Genomic DNA, 21,060 nt, shown 5'->3' with positions numbered 1-21,060 from the left:
CTAGTAGGATGCCCATAGAACAATGGGATAGAAAACAGTATCATGTGATGCTGTACCAGCCCGTGAGGCATTGCAAACCCTTCCCAAAGCACCCTGCAGCCAATTGCACAGTGGGATAGCTACCACAATGCACTGCTCTCTGTGGCCATCCAAGAGATGCTAGCATGGATGTGCTCTGGTGACACAGGGCATAGGGTGGACATGCAACAGCTGTTCAATTAAAACACTTTAACTAAAGCCATGTTACTCTTTCACGTAGACATAGCTTAAGAATGAGACAAGACTCAGCTTCATCAAAACTGAAGAACCACAATTTCCTCCATAATTGGCAGGATTTGAACCTGCACAGGCAGACCCCAATGGATTTCTAGCCCACCGACTTAACCACTCAGCCACAACTACTTGCTTGATATGCAGTTCTCACTGTCCTCTAGTTCTGTTCTCACTGAGTGATCAATTCCAGTTGTTTCCTCAGACCAGCTTCCACAACACACACACTGCTGTGCCGTTGTGTAAGTGTGTCCATGGCTGAACAGCAAGAATTCCTGCTCCTTTCTCTTCTGGCTGGAGCATGAGGAGAGTGTGTTTGTGGTCAGGGCCGCCCAGAGGATTCTGGGGGCCTGAGGTCTTCGGCAGCAGGGTGCCTCCGCTTCAGCGGTAATTCGGCAGCACGGGGTCCTTCTGCTCCTGGATCCGCTGCCGAAGTGCCCCGAAGACTCACAGTGGGGGCCCCTGCAGCTGAATTGCCACCGAAACGGGACCCACCGCCGAAGTGCAGCTAGGTCTTCAGGGCAAAGACCGGGAGCGGAAGAAGCTGCGGGGGCCCGGGCCCCGCAAGAGTTTTCTGGGGCTCCCTGAGCGAGTGAAGGACCCCGCTCCAGGGGCCCCAAAAAACTCTCGTGGGGGCCCCTGCGGGGCCCGAGGCCTGGGACAAATTGCCCCACTTGCCCCCCACCCCCCCGGGCTGCCCTGTTTGTGGTTAATGACATAGCTGTAGCTTGTTGTCTATTTCTTGCCTTGATCATTCAGACAGTCCCTTTCCTGTCATATCCCCAGTATATCAGTGATTGCAATAGCAGGGGGCAGGTTTTCTCTGAGGCACTGAGCTTTGCCAGGGAGTTGATGGCTCCTTTCTTTACTCACCCTGGAGTAAACTCAGCTTTTTATTCCATCCTTGATGTTTCAAGGAATAACAACAGATGACCAAAGAAAGAGGTGGACAGGGTGGGTCTCAGGGGAGGGGGCAGAGAGGTGTGGGCGGTGGGCAGGTCAGGCCAGGGGAGGGGGCAGAGAGGTACAAGCAGTGGGCAGGGCAGGTCTCAGGGGAAGGTCAGAGAGATGCAAGTGGTGGGCAAGGCCGGTCTAGGGGAGAGGGCAGAGAGGTGTGGGCAGGGCTGGTCTTAGGGGAGGGGGCAGAGAGAGGGGAGGGGGCAAAGAGGTGTGAGCGATGGGCAGGGTGGGTCTCAGGGGAGGGGTAGAGAGGTGGGCAGGGTGGATCTCAGGGGAGGGCTCAGAGAGGTGTGGGTGATGGGTAGGGTGAGTCTCAGGCGAGGGGGCAGAGAGGTACGAGCAGTGGGCAGGGCAGGTCTCAGGGGAGGGCTCAGAGAGGTGTGGGCAATGGGCAGGGTGAGTCTCGGGGGAGGGGGCAGAGAGCTGTGGGCAATGAGCAGGGTGAGTCTCAGAGGAGGGGGCAGAGAGGTGTGGGCAGGGGGGTCTCAGGGGAGGGCTCAGAGAGGTGTGGGCAATGAGCAGGGTGAGTCTCGGGGGAGGGGGCAGAGAGGTGTGGGCAGGGGGGTCTCAGGGGAGGGCTCAGAGAGGTGTGGGCAATGGGCAGGGTGAGTCTTAGGGGAGGGCTCAGAGAGGTGTGGGCAATGAGCAGGGTGAGTCTCGGGGGAGGGGGCAGAGAGGTATGGGCAGGGCAGGTCTCAGGGGAGGGGGCAGAGAGGTGTGGGCAATGGGCAGGGTGAGTCTCAGGGGAGGGGGCAGAGAGGTGTGGGCAGTGTTGGTCTCAGGGGAGGGGGCAGAGAGGTGTGGGCAATGGGCAGGGTGAGTCTCAAGGGAGGGCTCAGAGAGGTGTGGGCAATGGGCAGGGTGAGTCTCAGGGGAGGGGGCAGAGAGGTGTGGGCAATGGGTAGGGTGAGTCTCAAGGGAGGGCTCAGAGAGGTGTGGGCAATGGGCAGGGTGAGTCTCAGGGGAGGGCTCAGAGAGGTGTGGGCAATGAGCAGGGTGAGTCTCAGGGGAGGGGGCAGAGAGGTGTGGGCAGTGTTGGTCTCAGGGGAGGGGGCAGAGAGGTGTGGGCAATGGGCAGAGTGAGTCTCAGGGGAGGGGGCAGAGAGGTGTGGGCAGTGTTGGTCTCAGGGGAGGGGGCAGAGAGGTGTGGGCAATGGGCAGGGAGGTCTCAGGGGAGGGCTCAGAGAGGTGTGGGCAATGGGCAGGGTGAGTCTCAGGGGAGGAGGCAGAGAGGTGTGGGCAGCAGGCAGACCTTGGGGTAGAGGGTGGAGTGGCGCGAGGAGGCCTTGGGGGAGGAGAGGAGCGAGCGAAAGGTGGACCAGCAGGCCTCAGCCAAAGAGCAGGTGTGGGAAGTGGCCAAATGGGATTGAGGGCAGAGCACAAGTGGGGCCTCAGAAGGAGGAGAATGAGTGGAGTGGGGGGACAGCACCACAGGCTGGGCAGGGCCGCCCACAGGATTCAGGGGGCCTGGGGCAAAACAATTTCAGGGGCCCCTTCCATAAAAAAAAGTTGCAATACTATAGAATACTATATGATCATAGGGGCCCCTGCGGGGCCTGGGGCAAATTGCCCCACCTGCCCTCCCTCTGGGCAGCGCTGCCCTCAGCCTCTCCTCGTAAGTCCCCTGCCTCCTAATCATTTTTGTTGCCCTCCCCTAAACTCTCTCCAATTTGTTTCTGTAGTGGGGGGGTGAAAACTGGATGCTATGCTCCAGATGTGGCCTCACCAGTGCTGAATGGAGGGGAATAATCACTTCCCTCTATCTGCTTGCAATGTTCCTACTAATCCAGCCCAATATGACCAATTCCCCATATTGAATGCAGACACAGCAATATTTGATAAATTGGTTCCTTTCCATTCAGGAGGTTATTTCCCACCTATTCATAAATAATGAAGATGCTCTAAGTGGAGGGGAGAGAGCTGTCCCGTCCGTGCAGTTAATCCATCTCCTCGAGAGGTGGTAGCTATGTCAGTGGGGGGAAGCTATGCTGGTGTATGTGCAAGCTGTGGTGTCTACATGTATATATAAAATTTAATCAAACCCCATTTTTAAAACCCCTGTGGTCTGGGAATAGAAAAGGAGCTCTCTGAGGCAGAGCCTGTCCTTCAAAATCCTTAAGATCACTGATTTGCCTATGCAAATATTATGGGGGTATAGCTCAGTGGGAAAGTGTTTGACTGCAAATCAAGTGGTCCTTGGTTCAAATCCAAGTGCTCCCTCACAAACCTGTTTCTTCAGTAAAGATGATTCTATTTCCAATATATTCAGGAGCTCCACTAAATGGGGGTCCCTGAAATACATGTGCACCCTCAATGTTTTCCTGTGCAAATGCATAAAAACCTAGCAAACGTGTCCCCCAGCTGAAATCACTTCCAATCCTCTAAGTGTCTAGGTTTGTTTTCATCAATTAAACAAAGGCACGTGAAAACACATTGTCAGGTCCTTAGTCTCCATGGGCTACAATGTGCAGACGAACAAGAACCACATCCACTTGGGAGGAATGGACTAGTCTGTATTACATTTCCTAAGTTGCCACTGGGACTGAAAACTCTACTGGAGGTGGACAGGAACCTCTTAGAAAAATAAAATAACCAAAATTTACCAAACTCCCGGTTACACATTGAAACCTCTCTTTGTGCACACGGCATCAATTGGGGCTCTAATAAATGGCAGCCTTCCTTTAAGACAGATCGTTGTTCTGTGTAACTTTCAAATGCATTCAAATGGCAGCTGTTTACAGGTCATGGGCTGCTAGTTCATGAGCAGGAGCAGAGTCTCTGTACGTTTACCAGCCATAGAGCTTGTTATGTCTGCGTCTAAGTAAGTGCAGAGTTATTTCAATGGCTCCTGTGCTGACACCTGCTGCCCCTTCTAGCTGGTTAATTGCACTATTTGGAACCTGCTCCTAAAATTGCACCCTTTCTGGGAGTGTCAAAACTGCCCAAGGAAACCTCATTGGGTTTCAAGTGCAGCTCAAGCAGGGAGGTGAGGGGCCAGTACAGGAGTTTCAGAGGTTTTTCCGTTGTCACAGGGAGCAGGGTCAGGAAGGCTAGTAGTCATGACCGTGGGGTTCTATTCCTGGCTGTGGGAGGAAAGGGGTGTTTACGGCATTAGGGTGGGGGCCTAGAAATCAATGAGGAAAACATCTCCCTTTTCAGCTTCAATGTTCATTGAACAAAAACAAGGCTTCTCATCTCATAGGCAGGGCCAGTGCAAGCATATTTTGTGCCCTACGCGAAACTTTCAACTTGCGCCCCCCCCCCCCCAAAAATCACATACATTATAGACAATACACAGTCACGGAGTAACATGTTATAATTTAGAATTCATGTTTCTGCGCTTTAAGTTTAGCAAATTTAAAAACAAGTTCCTCCAAGTCAGTGCTGTGAGCAATGTCATGTTCTAGTGACAAGGTAGATAGCCCAACAAGTCTTTGTTGCAACATTGATGTTCGCATGTATGTTTTTATCAGTTTGAGCTCCGAGAAGCTTCGCTCACCACTGGCCACAGAAACTAGGAGAGTCAAGAGGATACGAAGAGCAATAACTGTGTTAGGGACACTATCTGTCAGCTGGGGGTCAGGGCTGTGGGGGGGATTGGGTCAGGGGGTTTCCAGCTCAGAGGGACTGGGCTCGGAGCGAGGGGTCAGGGCTGTGGGGGGATGGGGTCGAGGGGGTTTCCAGCTCAGAGGGACTGGGCTCGGAGCTGGGGATCAGGGCTGTGGGGGGGGGGTGGGGTCGAGGGGGTTTCCATCTCAGAGGGACTGGGCTCAGAGCTGGGGGTCAGGGCTGTGGTGGGGATGGAGTCGAGGGGGTTTCCAGCTCAGAGGGGCTGGGCTCTGAGCTGGGGGTCAGAGCTGTGGGGGGGATGGGGTCGAGGGGGTTTCCAGCGCAGAGGGACTGGGCTCGGAGCTGGGGGTCAGGGCTGTGAGGGGATGGGGTCGAGGGGATTTCCAGCTCAGAGGGACTGGGCTCGGAGCTGGGGGTCAGGGCTGTGGGGGGATGGGGTCATGGGGTTTCCAGCTCAGAGAGACTGGGTTCGGAGCCGGGGGTCAGGGCTGTGGGGGGATAGGGTCAGGGGGTTTCCAGCTCAGAGGGACTGGGCTTGGAGCTGGGAATCAGGGCTGTCGGGGGGATGGGGTCGAGGGGGTTAACAGCTGAGAGGGACAGGGCTGAGAGCTGGGGATCACGGCTGTGGGGGGGTTGGGGTCAGGGGGTTTCCAGCTCAGAGGGACTGGGGTCAGAGCTCGGGGTCAGGGCTGTTGGGGGGATGGAGTCGAGGGGGTTTCCAGCTCAGAGGGACTGGGGTCGGAGCTTGGGGTCAGGGCTGTGGGGGGATGGGGTCGTAGGGTTTTCCACCTCAGAGGGACTGGGTTCGGAGCTCGGGGTCAGGGCTGTGGGGGGGATGGGGTCAGTGGGTTTCCAGCTCAGAGGGACTGGGCTCGGAGCTGGGGGTCAAGGCTGTGGGGGGATGGGGTCGAGGGGGTTTCCAGCTCAGAGGGGCTGGGCTCGGAGCTGGGGGTCAGGGCTGTGAAGGGGATGGGGTCGAGGGGGTTTCCAGCTCAGAGGGACTGGGCTCAGAGCTGGGGGTCAGGGCTGCGGGGGGGATGGGGTCGAGGGGGTTTCCATCTCAGAGGGACTGGGCTCAGACCTGGGGGTCAGGGCTGCGGGGGGGATGGAGTCGAGGGGGTTTCCAGCTCAGAGGGACTGGGCTCAGACCTGGGGGTCAGGGCTGTGGGGGGGATGGAGTCGAGGGGGTTTCCAGCTCAGAGGGACTGGGCTCGGAGCTGGGGGTCAGGGCTGTGGGGGGATGGGGTCATGGGGTTTCCAGCTCAGAGGGACTGGGTTCGGAGCTGGGGGTAAGGGCTGTGGGGGGATAGGGTCAGGGGGTTTCCAGCTCAGAGGGACTGGGCTCGGAGCGAGGGGTCAGGGCTGTGGGGGGATGGGGTCGAGGGGGTTTCCAGCTCAGAGGGGCTGGGCTCGAAGCTGGGGGTCAGGGCTGTGGGGGGGATGGAGTCGAGGGGGTTTCCAGCTCAGAGGGGCTGGGCTCGAAGCTGGGGGTCAGGGCTGTGGGGGGGATGGAGTCGAGGGGGTTTCCAGCTCAGAGGGACTGGGCTCGGAGCTGGGGATCAGGGCTGTGGGGGGGATTGGGTCAGGGGGTTTCCAGCTCAGAGGGACTGGGCTCGGAGCGAGGGGTCAGGGCTGTGGAGGGATGGGGTCGAGGGGGTTTCCAGCTCAGAGGGGCTGGGCTCGAAGCTGGGGGTCAGGGCTGTGGGGGGGATGGAGTCGAGGGGGTTTCCAGCTCAGAGGGACTGGGGTCGGAGCTTGGGGTCAGGGCTGTCGGGGGGATGGGGTCGAGGGGGTTAACAGCTGAGAGGGACAGGGCTGAGAGCTGGGGATCACGGCTGTGGGGGGGTTGGGGTCAGGGGGTTTCCAGCTCAGAGGGACTGGGGTCAGAGCTGGGGGTCAGGGCTGTTGGGGGGATGGAGTCGAGGGGGTTTCCAGCTCAGAGGGACTGGAGTCGGAGCTTGGGGTCAGGGCTGTGGGGGGATAGGGTCAGGGGGTTTCCAGCTCAGAGGGACTGGGCTCGGAGCGAGGGGTCAGGGCTGTGGGGGGGATGGAGTCGAGGGGGTTTCCAGCTCAGAGGGGCTGGGCTCTGAGCTGGGGGTCAGAGCTGTGGGGGGGATGGGGTCGAGGGGATTTCCAGCGCAGAGGGACTGGGCTCGGAGCTGGGGGTCAGGGCTGGGGAAGGATGGGATCGAGAGGGTTTCCAGCTCAGAGGGACTGGGCTCGGGGCTGGGGGTCAGGGCTGGGGAAGGATGGGATCGAGGGGGTTTCCAGCTCAGAGGGACTGGGCTCGGAGCTGGGGGTCAGGGCTGTGGGGGGATGGGGTCGAGGGGATTTCCAGCTCAGAGGGACTGGGCTCGGAGCTGGGGGTCAGGGCTGTGGGGGGATGGGGTCATGGGGTTTCCAGCTCAGAGAGACTGGGTTCGGAGCCGGGGGTCAGGGCTGTGGGGGGATAGGGTCAGGGGGTTTCCAGCTCAGAGGGACTGGGCTCGGAGCTGGGGATCAGGGCTGTGGGGGGGATGGAGTCGAGGGGGTTTCCAGCTCAGAGGGACTGGGGTCGGAGCTTGGGGTCAGGGCTGTCGGGGGGATGGGGTCGAGGGGGTTAACAGCTGAGAGGGACAGGGCTGAGAGCTGGGGATCACGGCTGTGGGGGGGTTGGGGTCAGGGGGTTTCCAGCTCAGAGGGACTGGGGTCAGAGCTGGGGGTCAGGGCTGTTGGGGGGATGGAGTCGAGGGGGTTTCCAGCTCAGAGGGACTGGGGTCGGAGCTTGGGGTCAGGGCTGTGGGGGGATGGGGTCGTAGGGTTTTCCACCTCAGAGGGACTGGGTTCGGAGCTCGGGGTCAGGGCTGTGGGGGGGATGGGGTCAGTGGGTTTCCAGCTCAGAGGGACTGGGCTCGGAGCTGGGGGTCAAGGCTGTGGGGGGATGGGGTCGAGGGGGTTTCCAGCTCAGAGGGGCTGGGCTCGGAGCTGGGGGTCAGGGCTGTGGAGGGGATGGGGTCGAGGGGGTTTCCATCTCAGAGGGACTGGGCTCAGACCTGGGGGTCAGGGCTGCGGGGGGGATGGAGTCGAGGGGGTTTCCAGCTCAGAGGGACTGGGCTCAGACCTGGGGGTCAGGGCTGTGGGGGGGATGGAGTCAGGGGGCTTCCAGCTCAGAGGGGCTGGGCTCGAAGCTGGGGGTCAGGGCTGTGGGGGGGATGGAGTCGAGGGGGTTTCCAGCTCAGAGGGACTGGGCTCGGAGCTGGGGATCAGGGCTGTGGGGGGGGGTGGGGTCGAGGGGGTTTCCATCTCAGAGGGACTGGGCTCGGAGCTGGGGGTCAGGGCTGGGGAAGGATGGGATCGAGGGGGTTTCCAGCTCAGAGGGACTGGGCTCGGAGCTGGGGGTCAGGGCTGTGGGGGGATGGGGTCAAGGGGATTTCCAGCTCAGAGGGACTGGGCTCGGAGCTGGGGGTCAGGGCTGTGGGGGGATGGGGTCATGGGGTTTCCAGCTCAGAGAGACTGGGTTCGGAGCCGGGGGTCAGGGCTGTGGGGGGATAGGGTCAGGGGGTTTCCAGCTCAGAGGGACTGGGCTCGGAGCTGGGGATCAGGGCTGTGGGGGGGATGGAGTCGAGGGGGTTTCCAGCTCAGAGGGACTGGGCTCGGAGCTGGGAATCAGGGCTGTCGGGGGGATGGGGTCGAGGGGATTAACAGCTGAGAGGGACAGGGCTGAGAGCTGGGGATCACGGCTGTGGGGGGGTTGGGGTCAGGGGGTTTCCAGCTCAGAGGGACTGGGGTCAGAGCTGGGGGTCAGGGCTGTTGGGGGGATGGAGTCGAGGGGGTTTCCAGCTCAGAGGGACTGGGCTCAGAGCTGGAGGTCAGGGCTGCGGGGGGGATGTGGTTGAGGGGGTTTCCATCTCAGAGTGACTGGGCTCAGACCTGGGGGTCAGGGCTGCGGGGGGGATGGAGTCGAGGGGGTTTCCAGCTCAGAGGGACTGGGCTCAGACCTGGGGGTCAGGGCTGTGGGGGGGATGGAGTCGAGGGGGTTTCCAGCTCAGAGGGACTGGGCTCGGAGCTGGGGGTCAGGGCTGTGGGGGGATGGGGTCATGGGGTTTCCAGCTCAGAGGGACTGGGTTCGGAGCTGGGGGTCAGGGCTGTGGGGGGATGGGGTCAGGGGGTATCCAGCTCAGAGGGACTGGGCTCGGAATTGGGGATCAGGGCTGTGGGGGGGACGGAGTCGAGGGGGTTTCCAGCTCAGAGGGGCTGGGCTCGGAGCTAGGGGTCAGGGCTGTGCGGGGGATGGGGTCAGGGGGTTTCCAGCTCAGAGGGGCTGGGCTCGGAGCTGGGAATCAGGGGAGTTGGGGGGATGGGGTCGAGGGGGTTTCCAGCTCAGAGGGACTGTGCCCAGAGCTGGGGGTCAGGGCTGTGGGGGGGATTGGGTGAGGGGGTTTCCAGCTCAGAGGGACTGGGCTCGGAGCGGGGGGTCAGGGCTGTGAGGGGGATGGGGTCGAGGGGGTTTCCAGCTCAGAGGGGTTGGGCTCGGAGCTGGGGGTCAGGGCTGTGGGGGAATGGGGTCGAGAGGGTTTCCAGCTCAGAGGGACTGGGCTCGGAGCTGGGGGTCAGGGCTGTGGGGGGGATGGGGTCAGGAGGTTTCCAGCTCAGAGGGTCTGGGGTCTGAGCTCGGGGTCAGGGCTGTGGGGGGGATGGGGTCGAGGGGGTTTCCAGCTCAGAGGGGTTGGGCTCGGAGCTGGGGGTCAGGGCTGTGGGGGAATGGGGTCGAGAGGGTTTCCAGCTCAGAGGGACTGGGCTCGGAGCTGGGAATCAGGGGAGTTGGGGGGGATGGGGTCGAGGGGGTTTCCAGCTCAGAGGGACTGTGCCCAGAGCTGGGGTTCAGGGCTGTGGGGGGGATTGGGTCAGGGGGTTTCCAGCTCAGAGGGACTGGGCTCGGAGCGAGGGGTCAGGGCTGTGGGGGGATGGGGTCGAGGGGGTTTCCAGCTCAAAGGGGCTGGGCTCGAAGCTGGGGGTCAGGGCTGCGGGGGGGATGGAGTCGAGGGGGTTTCCAGCTCAGAGGGACTGGGCTCGGAGCTGGGGATCAGGGCTTTGGGGGGGGTGGGGTCGAGGGGGTTTCCATCTCAGAGGGACTGGGCTCAGAGCTGGGGGTCAGGGCTGTGGGGGGGATGGAGTCGAGGGGGTTTCCAGCTCAGAGGGGCTGGGCTCTGAGCTGGGGGTCAGAGCTGTGGGGGGGATGGGGTCGAGGGGGTTTCCAGCGCAGAGGGGCTGGGCTCTGAGCTGGGGGTCAGAGCTGTGGGGGGGATGGGGTCGAGGGGGTTTCCAGCGCAGAGGGACTGGGCTCGGAGCTGGGGGTCAGGTCTGGGGAAGGATGGGATCGAGGGGGTTTCCAGCTCAGAGGGGCTGGGCTCGGAGCTGGGGGTCAGGGGTGTGGGGGGATGGGGTCGAGGGGATTTCCAGCTCAGAGGGACTGGGCTCGGAGCGGGGGATCAGGGCTGTGGGGGGATAGGGTCAGGGGGTTTCCAGCTCAGAGGGACTGGGCTCGGAGCTGGGGGTCAGGGCTGTCGGGGGGATGGGGTCGAGGGGGTTAACAGCTGAGAGGGACTGGGCTGAGAGCTGGGGATCACGGCTGTGGGGGGGTTGGGGTCAGGGGGTTTCCAGCTCAGAGGGACTGGGGTCAGAGCTGAGGGTCAGGGCTGTTGGGGGGATGGAGTCGAGTGGGTTTCCAGCTCAGAGGGACTGGGGTCGGAGCTTGGGGTCAGGGCTGTGGCGGGGATGGGGTCAGTGGGTTTCCAGCTCAGAGGGACTGGGCTCGGAGCTGGGGGTCAAGGCTGTGGGGGGATGGGGTCGAGGGGGTTTCCAGCTCAGAGGGACTGGGCTCAGACCTGGGGGTCAGGGCTGCGGGGGGGATGGAGTCGAGGGGGTTTCCAGCTCAGAGGGACTGGGCTCAGACCTGGGGGTCAGGCCTGTGGGGGGGATGGAGTCGAGGGGGTTTCCAGCTCAGAGGGACTGGACTCGGAGCTGGGGGTCAGGGCTGTGGCGGGATGGGGTCGAGGGGATTTCCAGCTCAGAGGGACTGGGCTCGGAGCTGGGGGTCAGGGCTGTGGGGGGATGGGGTCATGGGGTTTCCAGCTCAGAGGGACTGGGTTCGGAGCTGGGGGTCAGGGCTGTGGGGGGATGGGGTCAGGGGGTTTCCAGCTCAGAGGGACTGGGCTCGGAACTGGGGATCAGGGCTGTGGGGGGGATGGAGTCGAGGGGGTTTCCAGCTCAGAGGGGCTTGGCTCGGAGCTAGGGGTCAGGGCTGTGCGGGGGATGGGGTCAGGGGGTTTCCAGCTCAGAGGGGCTGGGCTCAGAGCTGGGAATCAGGGGAGTTGGGGGGATGGGGTCGAGGGGGTTTCCAGCTCAGAGGGACTGTGCCCAGAGCTGGGGGTCAGGGCTGTGGGGGGGATTGGGTCAGGGGGTTTCCAGCTCAGAGGGACTGGGCTCGGAGCGAGGGGTCAGGGCTGTGGGGGGATGGGGTCGAGGGGGTTTCCAGCTCAGAGGGGCTGGGCTCGAAGCTGGGGGTCAGGGCTGTGGTGGGGATGGAGTCGAGGGGGTTTCCAGCTCAGAGGGACTGGGCTCGGAGCTGGGGATCAGGGCTGTGGGGGGCGTGGGGTCGAGGGGGTTTCCATCTCAGAGGGACTGGGCTCAGAGCTGGGGGTCAGGGCTGTGGGGGGGATTGAGTCGAGGGGGTTTCCAGCTCAGAGGGGCTGGGCTCTGAGCTGGGGGTCAGAGCTGTGGGGGGGATGGGGTCGAGGGGGTTTCCAGCGCAGAGGGACTGGGCTCGGAGCTGGGGGTCAGGGCTGAGGAAGGATGGGATCGAGGGGGTTTCCAGCTCAGAGGGATTGGGCTCGGAGCTGGGGGTCAGGGCTGTGGGGGGATGGGGTCGAGGGGATTTCCAGCTCAGAGGGACTGGGCTCGGAGCTGGGGGTCAGGGCTGTGGGGGGGATGGGGTCAGGAGGTTTCCAGCTCAGAGGGACTGGGGTCTGAGCTCGGGGTCAGGGCTGTGGGGGGGATGGGGTCGAGGGGGTTTCCAGCTCAGAGGGGTTGGGCTCGGAGCTGGGGGTCAGGGCTGTGGGGGAATGGGGTCGAGAGGGTTTCCAGCTCAGAGGGATTGGGCTCGGAGCTGGGAATCAGGGGAGTTGGGGGGATGGGATCGAGGGGGTTTCCAGTTCAGAGGGACTGGGCTCGGAGCGGGGGTTCATGGCTGTGGGGGGGATGGGGTCGAGGGGGTTTCCAGCTCAGAGGGACTGGGCTCGGAGCGAGGGGTCAGGGCTGTGGGGGGATGGGGTCGAGGGGGTTTCCAGCTCAGAGGGGCTGGGCTCGAAGCTGGGGGTCAGGCCTGTGGGGGGGATGGAGTCGAGGGGTTTTCCAGCTCAGAGGGGCTGGGCTCGGAGCTGGGGATCAGGGCTGGTGTGGGATGAGATCAGGGGATTTCCAGCTCAGAGGGACTGGGCTCAGAGCTGGGGGTCAGGGCTGTGGGGGGGATGGAGTCGAGGGGGTTTCCAGCTCAGAGGGGCTGGGCTCTGAGCTGGGGGTCAGAGCTGTGGGGGGGATGGGGTCGAGGGGGTTTCCAGCGCAGAGGGACTGGGCTCGGAGCTGGGGGTCAGGGCTGGGGAAGGATGGGATCGAGGGGGTTTCCAGCTCAGAGGGACTGGGCTCGGAGCTGGGGGTCAAGGCTGTGGGGGGATGGGGTCGAGGGGATTTCCAGCTCAGAGGGACTGGGTTCGGAGCTTGGGGTCAGGGCTGTGGGGGGGATGGGGTCAGTGGGTTTCCAGCTCAGAGGGACTGGGCTCGGAGCTGGGGGTCAAGGCTGTGGGGGGATGGGGTCGAGGGGGTTTCCAGCTCAGAGGGGCTGTTCTCGGAGCTGGGGGTCAGGGCTGTGGGGGGGATTGGGTCGAGGGGGTTTCCAGCTCAGAGGGACTGGGCTCAGAGCTGGGGGTCAGGGCTGCGGGGGGGATGGGGTCGAGGGGGTTTCCATCTCAGAGGGACTGGGCTCAGACCTGGGGGTCAGGGCTGCGGGGGGGATGGAGTCGAGGGGGTTTCCAGCTCAGAGGGACTGGGGTCGGAGCTTGGGGTCAGGGCTGTGGGGGGGGTGGGGTCAGTGGGTTTCCAGCTCAGAGGGACTGGGCTCGGAGCTGGGGGTCAAGGCTGTGGGGGGATGGGGTCGAGGGGGTTTCCAGCGAAGAGGGACGGGGCTCGGAGCTGGGGGTCAGGGCAGAGGGGGGATGGAGTCGAGGGCGTTTCCAGCTCAGAGGGATTGGGCTCAGAGCTCGGGGTCAGGGCTGCGGGGGGGATGGGGTCGAGGGGGTTTCCATCTCAGAGGGACTGGGCTCAGACCTGGGGGTCAGGGCTGCGGCGGGGATAGAGTCGAGGGGGTTTCCAGCTCAGAGGGACTGGGCTCAGACCTGGGGGTCAGGCCTTTGGGGGGGATGGAGTCGAGGGGGTTTCCAGCTCAGAGGGACTGGGCTCGGAGCTGGGGGTCAGGGCTGTGGCGGGATGGGGTCGAGGGGATTTCCAGCTCAGAGGGACTGGGCTCGGAGCTGGGGGTCAAGGCTGTGGGGGGATGGGGTCATGGGGTTTCCAGCTCAGAGGGACTGGGTTCGGAGCTGGGGGTCAGGGCTGTGGGGGGATGGGGTCAGGGGGTTTCCAGCTCAGAGGGACTGGGCTCGGAACTGGGGATCAGAGCTGTGGGGGGGATGGAGTCGAGGGGGTTTCCAGCTCAGAGGGGCTGGGCTCGGAGCTAGGGGTCAGGGCTGTGCGGGGGATGGGGTCAGGGGGTTTCCAGCTCAGAGGGACTGGGCTCGGAGCTGGGAATCAGGGGAGTTGGGGAGATGGGGTCGAGGGGGTTTCCAGCTCAGAGGGACTGTGCCCAGAGCTGGGGGTCAGGGCTGTGGGGGGGATGGGGTCAGGGGGTTTCCAGCTCAGAGGGACTGGGCTCGGAGCGGGGGGTCAGGGCTCTGGGGGGGATGGGGTCAGGGGGTTTCCAGCTCAGAGGGACTGGGCTCGGAGCGGGCGGTCAGGGCTGTGGGGGGGATGGGGTCAGTGGGTTTCCAGCTCAGAGGGACTGGGCTCGGAGCTGGGGGTCAAGGCTGTGGGGGGATGGGGTCGAGGGGGTTTCCAGCTCAGAGGGGCTGGGCTCGGAGCTGGGGGTCAGGGCTGTGGGGGGGATGGGGTCGAGGGGGTTTCCATCTCAGAGGGACTGGGCTCAGACCTGGGGGTCAGGGCTGCGGGGGGGATGGAGTCGAGGGGGTTTCCAGCTCAGAGGGACTGGGGTCGGAGCTTGGGGTCAGGGCTGTGGGGGGGGTGGGGTCAGTGGGTTTCCAGCTCAGAGGGACTGGGCTCGGAGCTGGGGGTCAAGGCTGTGGGGGGATGGGGTCGAGGGGGTTTCCAGCTCAGAGGGGCTGGGCTCGGAGCTGGGGGTCAGGGCTGTGGGGGGGATGGCGTCAGGGGGTTTCCAGCTCAGAGGGGCTGGGCTCGGAGCTGGGGGTCAGGGCTCTGGGGGGTATGGGGTCGAGGGGGTTTCCAGCTCAGAGGAAGTGGGCTAGGAGCTGGGGTTCAGGGCTGTGGGGGAATGGGGTCGAGAGGGTTTCCAGCTCAGAGGGACTGGGCTCGGAGCTGGGGGTCAGGGCTGTGGGGGGGATGGGGTCAGGAGGTTTCCAGCTCAGAGGGACTGGGGTCTGAGCTCGGGGTCAGGGCTGTGGGGGGGATGGGGTCGAGGGGGTTTCCAGCTCAGAGGGACTGGGCTCAGAGCTGGGGGTCAGGGCTGTGGGGGGGATGGGGTCAGGAGGTTTCCAGCTCAGAGGGACTGGGGTCTGAGCTCGGGGTCAGGGCTGTGGGGGGGATGGGGTCGAGGGAGTTTCCAGCTCAGAGGGACTGGGCTCGGAGCTGGGGGTCAGGGCTGGGGAGGGATGGGATCGAGGGGGTTTCCAGCTCATAGGGACTTTGTTTGGAGCTGGGGGTCGGGGCTGTGGGGGGATGGGGTCAGGGGGTTTCCAGCTCAGAGGGACTGGGCTCGGATCTGGGGGTCAGGGCTATGGGGGGATGGGGTCAGGGGGTTTCCAGCTCAGAGGGACTATGCTCGGAGCTGGGGGTTAGGGCTGTGGGGGGGATGGGGTCGAGGGTGTTTCCAGCTCAGAGGGACTGGAATCGGAGCTGGGGGTCAGGGCTGGGGAGGGATGGGGTCGAGGGGGTTTCCAGCTCAGAGGGAATGGGCTCGGAGCTGGGAATCAGGGGAGTTGGGGGGATGGGGTCGAGGGGGTTTCCAGCTCAGAGGGACTGTGCCCGGAGCTGGGGGTCAGGGATGTGGGGGGGATTGGGTCAGGGGGTTTCCAGCTCAGAGGGACTGGGCTCGGAGCGGGGGGTCAGGGCTGTGAGGGGGATGGGGTCGAGGGGGTTTCCAGCTCAGAGGGGCTGGGCTCGCAGCTGGGGGTCAGGGCTCTGGGGGTGATGGGGTCAGGGGGTTTCCAGCTCAGAGGGGTTGGGCTCGGAGCTGGGGGTCAGGGCTGTGGGGGAATGGGGTCGAGAGGGTTTCCAGCTCAGAGGGACTGGGCTCGGAGCTGGGTGTCAGGGCTGTCGGGGGGATGGGGTCAGGAGGTTTCCAGCTCAGAGGGACTGCGGTCTGAGCTCGGGGTCAGGGCTGTGGGGGGGATGGGGTCGAGGGGGTTTCCAGCTCAGAGGGGTTGGGCTCGGAGCTGGGGGTCAGGGATGTGGGGGAATGGGGTCGAGAGGGTTTCCAGCTCAGAGGGACTGGGCTCGGAGCTGGGAATCAGGAGAGTTGGGGGGATGGGGTCGAGGGGGTTTCCAGCTCAGAGGGACTGTGCCCAGAGCTGGGGGTCACGGCTGTGGGGGGGATTGGGTCAGGCGGTTTCCAGCTCAGAGGGACTGGGCTCGGAGCGGGGGGTCAGGGCTGTGAGGGGGATGGGGTCGAGGGGGTTTCCAGCTCAGAGGGGCTGGGCTCGGAGCTGGGGGTCAGGGCTCTGGGGGGGATGGGGTCAGGGGGTTTCCAGCTCAGAGGGACTGGGCTCGGAGCGGGCGGTCAGGGCTGTGAGGGGGATGGGGTCGAGGAGGTTTCCAGCTCAGAGGGGTTGGGCTCGGAGCTGGGGGTCAGGGCTGTGGGGGAATGGGGTCGAGAGGGTTTCCAGCTCAGAGGGACTGGGCTCGGAGCTGGGGGTCAGGGCTGTGGGGGGGATGGGGTCAGTGGGTTTCCAGCTCAGAGGGACTGGGCTCGGAGCTGAGGGTCAGGGCTGCGGGGGGGATGGGGTCGAGGGGGTTTCCAGCTCAGAGGGACTGGGCTCGGAGCTGGGGGTCAGGGCTGTGGGAGGATGGGGTCGAGGGGATTTCCAGCTCAGAGGGACTGGGCTCGGAGCTGGGGGTCAGGGCTGTGGTATGATGGGGTCATGGGGTTTCCAGCTCAGAGGGACTGGGTTCGGAGCTGGGGGTCAGGGCTGTGGGGGGATGGGGTCAGGGGGTTTCCAGCTCAGAGGGGCTGTGCCCAGAGCTGGGGGTCAGGGCTGTGGGGGGGATTGGGTCAGGGGGTTTCCAGCTCAGAGGGACTGTGCCCAGAGCTGGGGGTCAGGGCTCTGGGGGGGATGGGGTCAGGGGGTTTCCAGCTCAGAGGGAATGGGCTCGGAGCGGGCGGTCAGGGCTGTGAGGGGGATGGGGTCGAGGGGGTTTCCAGCTCAGAGGGGTTGGGCTCGGAGCTGGGGGTCAGGGCTGTGGGGGAATGGGGTCGAGAGGGTTTCCAGCTCAGAGGGACTGGGCTCGGAGCTGGGGGTCAGGGCTGTGGGGGGGATGGGGTCAGGAGGTTTCCAGCTCAGAGGACTGGGGTCTGAGCTCGGGGTCAGGGCTGTGAGGGGGATGGGGTCGAGCGGGTTTCCAGCTCAGAGGGGTTGGGCTCGGAGCTGGGGGTCAGGGCTGTGGGGGAATGGGGTCGAGAGGGTTTCTAGCTCAGAGGGACTGGGCTCGGAGCTGGGAATCAGGGGAGTTTGGGGGATGGGGTCGAGGGGGTTTCCAGCTCAGAGGGAATGGGCTCGGAGCGGGGCTTCATGGCTGTGGGGGGGATGGGGTCGAGGGGGTTTCCAGTTCAGAGGGACTGGGCTCGGAGCTGGGGGTCAGGGCTGTGGGGGGATGGAGTCGAGGGGGCTTCCAGCTCAGAGGGACTGGGCTCGGAGCTGAGGGTCAGGGCTGTAGGGGGATGGGGTGAGAGGGTTTCCAGCTCAGAGGGACTGGGCGCAGAGCCGGGGGTCAGGACTGTGGGGGGATGGGGTGAGGGGGTTTCCAGCTCAGAGGGTCTGGGCTCGGAGCTGGGGGTCAGGGCTGGTGAGCGATGGGATCGAGGGGGTTTCCAGCTCAGAGGGACTGGGCTCAGAGCTGGAGGTCAGGGCTGTGGGGGGGATGGGGTCCAGGGGATTTCCAGCTCAGAGGGACTGGGCTCGGTGCTGGGGGTCAGGGGTGTGGGGGGATGGAGTCGAGGGGGTTTCCAGCTCATAGGGACTGGGTTCGGAGCTGGGGGTCAGGGCTGTGGGGGGATAGGGTCAGGGGGTTTCCAGCTCAGAGGGACTGGGTTCGGAGCTGGGGGTCAGGGCTGTGGGGGGATGGGGTCGAGGAGGTTTCCAGCTCAGAGGGGCTGGGCTCGGAGCTGGGGGTCAGGGCTGTGGAGGGGATGGGGTCGAGGGCGTATCCAGCTCAGAGGGCCTGGGCTCAGAGCTGGGGGTCAGGGCTGTGTGGGGGATGGAGTCGAGGGGGTTTCCAGCTCAGAGGGACTGGGCTCGAAGCTGGGGGTCAGGGCTGTGGGGGGATGGGGTCGAGGGGATTTCCAGCTCAGAGGGACTGGGCTCGGAGCTGGGGGTCAGGGCTGTGGGGGGATGGGGTCATGGGGTTTCGAGCTCAGAGGGACTGGGTTCGGAGCTGGGTGTCAGGGCTGTGGGAGGATGGGGTCAGGGGGTTTCCAGCTCAGAGGGACTGGGCTCAGAGCTGGGGATCAGGGCTGTGGGGGGGATGGAGTCGAGGGGGTTTCCAGCTCAGAGGGGCTGGGCTCGGAGCTAGGGGTCAGGGCTGTGCGGGGGATGAGGTCAGGGGGTTTCCAGCTCAGAGGGGCTGGGCTCGGAGCTGGGAATCAGGGGAGTTGGGGGGGATGGGGTCAGGAGGTTTCTAGCTCAGAGGGACTGGGGTCTGAGCTCGGGGTCAGAGCTGTGGGGGGGATGGCGTCGAGGGGGTTTCCAGCTCAGAGGGACTGTGCCCAGAGCTGGGGGTCAGCGCTGTGGGGGGGATTGGGTCAGGGGGTTTCCAGCTCAGAGGGACTGGGCTCGGAGCGGGGGGTCAGGGCTGTGAGGGGGATGGGGTCGAGGGGGTTTCCAGCTCAGAGGGGCTGGGCTCGGAGCTGGGGGTCAGGGCTGTGGGGGGGATGGGGTCGAGGGGGTTTCCAGCTCAGAGGGGTTGGGCTCGGAGCTGGGGGTCAGGGCTGTGGGGGAATGGGGTCGAGAGGGTTTCCAGCTCAGAGGGACTGGGCTCGGAGCTGGGGGTCAGGGCTGTGGGGGGGATGGGGTCAGGAGGTTTCCTGCTCAGAGGGACTGGGGTCTGAGCTCGGGGTCAGAGCTGTGGGGGGGATGGCGTCGAGGGGGTTTCCAGCTCAGAGGGACTGGGCTCGGAGCTGAGGGTCAGGGCTGTGGGGGGATCGGGTGAGAGGGTTTCCAGCTGAGAGGGACAGGGCGCAGAGCCGGGGGTCAGGACTGTGGGGGGATGTGGTGAGGGGGTTTCCAGCTCAGAGGGTCTGGGCTCGGAGCTGGGGGTCAGGGCTGAGGAGGGATGGGATCGAGGGGGTTTCCAGCTCAGAGGGACTGGGCTCAGAGCTTGAGGTCAGGGCTGTGGGGGGATGGGGTCCAGGGGATTTACAGCTCAGAGGGACTGGGCTCAGAGCTGGAGGTCAGGGCTGTGGGGGGATGGAGTCGAGGGGGTTTCCAGCTCAGAGGGACTGGGTTCGGAGCTGGGGGTCTGGGCTGTGGGGGGATAGGGTCAGGGGGTTTCCAGCTCAGAGGGACTGTGCTTGGAGCTGGGGATCAGGGTAGTTGGGGGGATGGGGTCGAGGGGGTTTCCAGCTCAGAGGGGCTGGGCTCGGAGCTGGGGATCAGGGCTGTGGGGGGGTTGGGGTTAGGGGGTTTCCAGCTCAGAAGGGATGGGCTCGGAGCTGGGGGTCAGGGCTGTGGGGGGGATTGGGTCAGGCGGTTTCCAGCTAAGAGGGACTGGGCTCGGAGCGGGGGGTCAGGGCTCTGGGGGGATGTGGTCAAGGGGTTTTCCAGCTCAGAGGGATTGGGCTCGGAGCTGGGGGTCAGGGCTGTGAGGGGGATGGAGTCGAGGGGGTTTCCAGCTCAGAGGGATTGGGCTCGGAGCTGGAGGTCAGGGCTGTGGGGGGGATGGATTCGAGGAGGTTTCCAGCTCAGAGGAACTGGGCTCGGAGCTGAGGGTCAAGGCTGGGGAGGGATGGGATCGAGGAAGTTTCCAGCTCAGAAGGATTGGGGGTCAGGGCTGTTGGGGGATGGGGTCAGGGGGTTTCCAGCTCAGAGGGACTGGGCTCGGAGCTGGGGGTCAGGGCTGTGGGCGGATGGGGTCAGGGGTTTTCCAGCTCAGAGGGACTGGAATCGGAGCTGGGGGTCAGGGCTGGGGAGGGATGGGATCGAGGGGGTTTCCAGCTCATAGGGACTGGGCTCGGAGCTGGGGGTCAGGGCTGTGGAGGGGATGGGGTCGAGGGCGTATCCAGCTCAGAGGGTCTGGGCTCAGAGCTGGGGGTTAGAGCTGTGTGGGGGATGGGGTCGAGGGGGTTTCCATAACAGAGGGACTGGGCTCAGAGCTGGGGGTCAGGGCTGTGAGGGGGATGGAGTCGAGGGGGTTTCCAGCTCAGAGGGATTGGGCTCGGAGCTGGGGGTCAGGGCTATGTGGGGAATGGGGTCGAGGGGGTTTCCAGCTCAAAGGGACTGGGCTCTGAGCTGGAGGTCAGGGCTGTGGGGGGGATGGATTCGAGGGGGTTTCCTGCTCAGAGGGACTGGGCTAAGAGCTGGGGGTCAGGGCTTTGGGGGGATGGTGTTGTAGGGTTTTCCAGCTCAGAGGGACTGGGCTCAGAGCTGGAGGTCAGGGCTGTGGGGGGATGGGGTCAGGGGGTTTCCAGCTCAGAGGGACTGGGCTCAGAGCTGGGGGTCAGGGCTGTGGGGGGGATGGAGTCGAGGAGGTTTCCAGCTCAGAGGGACTGGGTTCGGAGCTGGGGGTCAGGGCTGTGGGGGGATGGGCTCGAGGGGATTTCCAGCTCAGAGGTACTAGGCTCAGAGCTGGGGGTCAGGGCTGTGGGGGGATGGGGTCAGGGGTTTTCCAGCTCAGAGGGACTGGAATCGGAGCTGGGGGTCAGGGCTGGGGAGGGATGGGATCGAGGGGGTTTCCAGCTCATAGGGACTTTGTTTGGAGCTGGGGGTCAGGGCTGTGGGGGGATGGGGTCAGGGGGTTTCCAGCTCAGAGGGACTGGACTCAGAGCTGGGGATCAGGGCTGTGGGGGTGATGGGGTCGAGGGGGTATCCAGCTCAGAGGGACTGGGTTCGGAGCTAGGGGTCAGGGGTGTTGGGGGATGGGGTTGTCATAAGCAGATAGCTAAGGGTTAATGTCTCTTTCACCTGAAGCACCTGACCAGAGGACCAATGAGGAAACCGGATTTTTTGAACTCTGGGTGGAGGGAAGTTTGTGTCTGAGTCTTTGTCTGTCTGCCTGCTTTCTCTGAGCTTTGGAGAAGTAGTTCTGCTTTCTAATCTTCTGTTTCTAAGTGTAAGGACAAAGAGATCAGATAGTAAGTTCTATGGTTTCTTTTCTTTGGTATTTGCATGAATATAAGTGCTGGAGTGCTTTGATTTGTATTCTTTTTGAATAAGGCTGTTTATTCAATATTCTTTTAAGCAATTGACCCTGTATTTCGTCACCTTAATACAGAGAGACCATTTGTATGTATTTTTCTTTCTTTTTATATAAAGCTTTCTTTTAAGACCTGTTGAAGTTTTCTTTACTGGGAAATTTCAGGGAAATTGAGTCTGTACTCACCAGGGAATTGGTGGGAGGAAGAAATCAGGGGGGAGATCTGTGTGTGTTGGATTTACTAGCCTGATTTTGCATTCCCTCTGGGTGAAGAGGAAAGTACTTTTTGTTTCCAGGACTGGGAACAGAGAGGGGGAGTCACTCTGTGTAGTTTCACAGAGTTTGTGTCTGTGTATC

General features: G+C 63.4%; 1 long non-coding RNA gene and 1 other non-coding gene across 2 annotated transcripts; both read left to right on the top strand.

Moving 5' to 3' along the window:
- The first annotated feature begins 1,768 nt into the window (after positions 1 to 1,768).
- On the top strand, positions 1,769 to 2,598 carry LOC127041008 (uncharacterized). Its single transcript, XR_007771592.1, has 3 exons — positions 1,769 to 1,817; positions 1,946 to 2,118; positions 2,464 to 2,598. It is a non-coding gene; the product is annotated as an uncharacterized LOC127041008 (long non-coding RNA).
- A 780-nt stretch (positions 2,599 to 3,378) lies between these two features.
- On the top strand, positions 3,379 to 3,450 carry TRNAC-GCA (transfer RNA cysteine (anticodon GCA)). The gene has a single exon. It is a non-coding gene; the product is annotated as a tRNA-Cys (tRNA).
- The last annotated feature ends 17,610 nt before the right edge of the window (positions 3,451 to 21,060 follow it).

Source organism: Gopherus flavomarginatus (assembly GCF_025201925.1).
Source record: "Gopherus flavomarginatus isolate rGopFla2 chromosome 13 unlocalized genomic scaffold, rGopFla2.mat.asm SUPER_13_unloc_1, whole genome shotgun sequence".
Classification (NCBI taxonomy): Eukaryota; Metazoa; Chordata; order Testudines; family Testudinidae; genus Gopherus; species Gopherus flavomarginatus.
The sequence above is the reverse complement of the archived record's forward strand: the minus strand, read 5'-3'. Positions and strand labels throughout refer to the sequence as shown.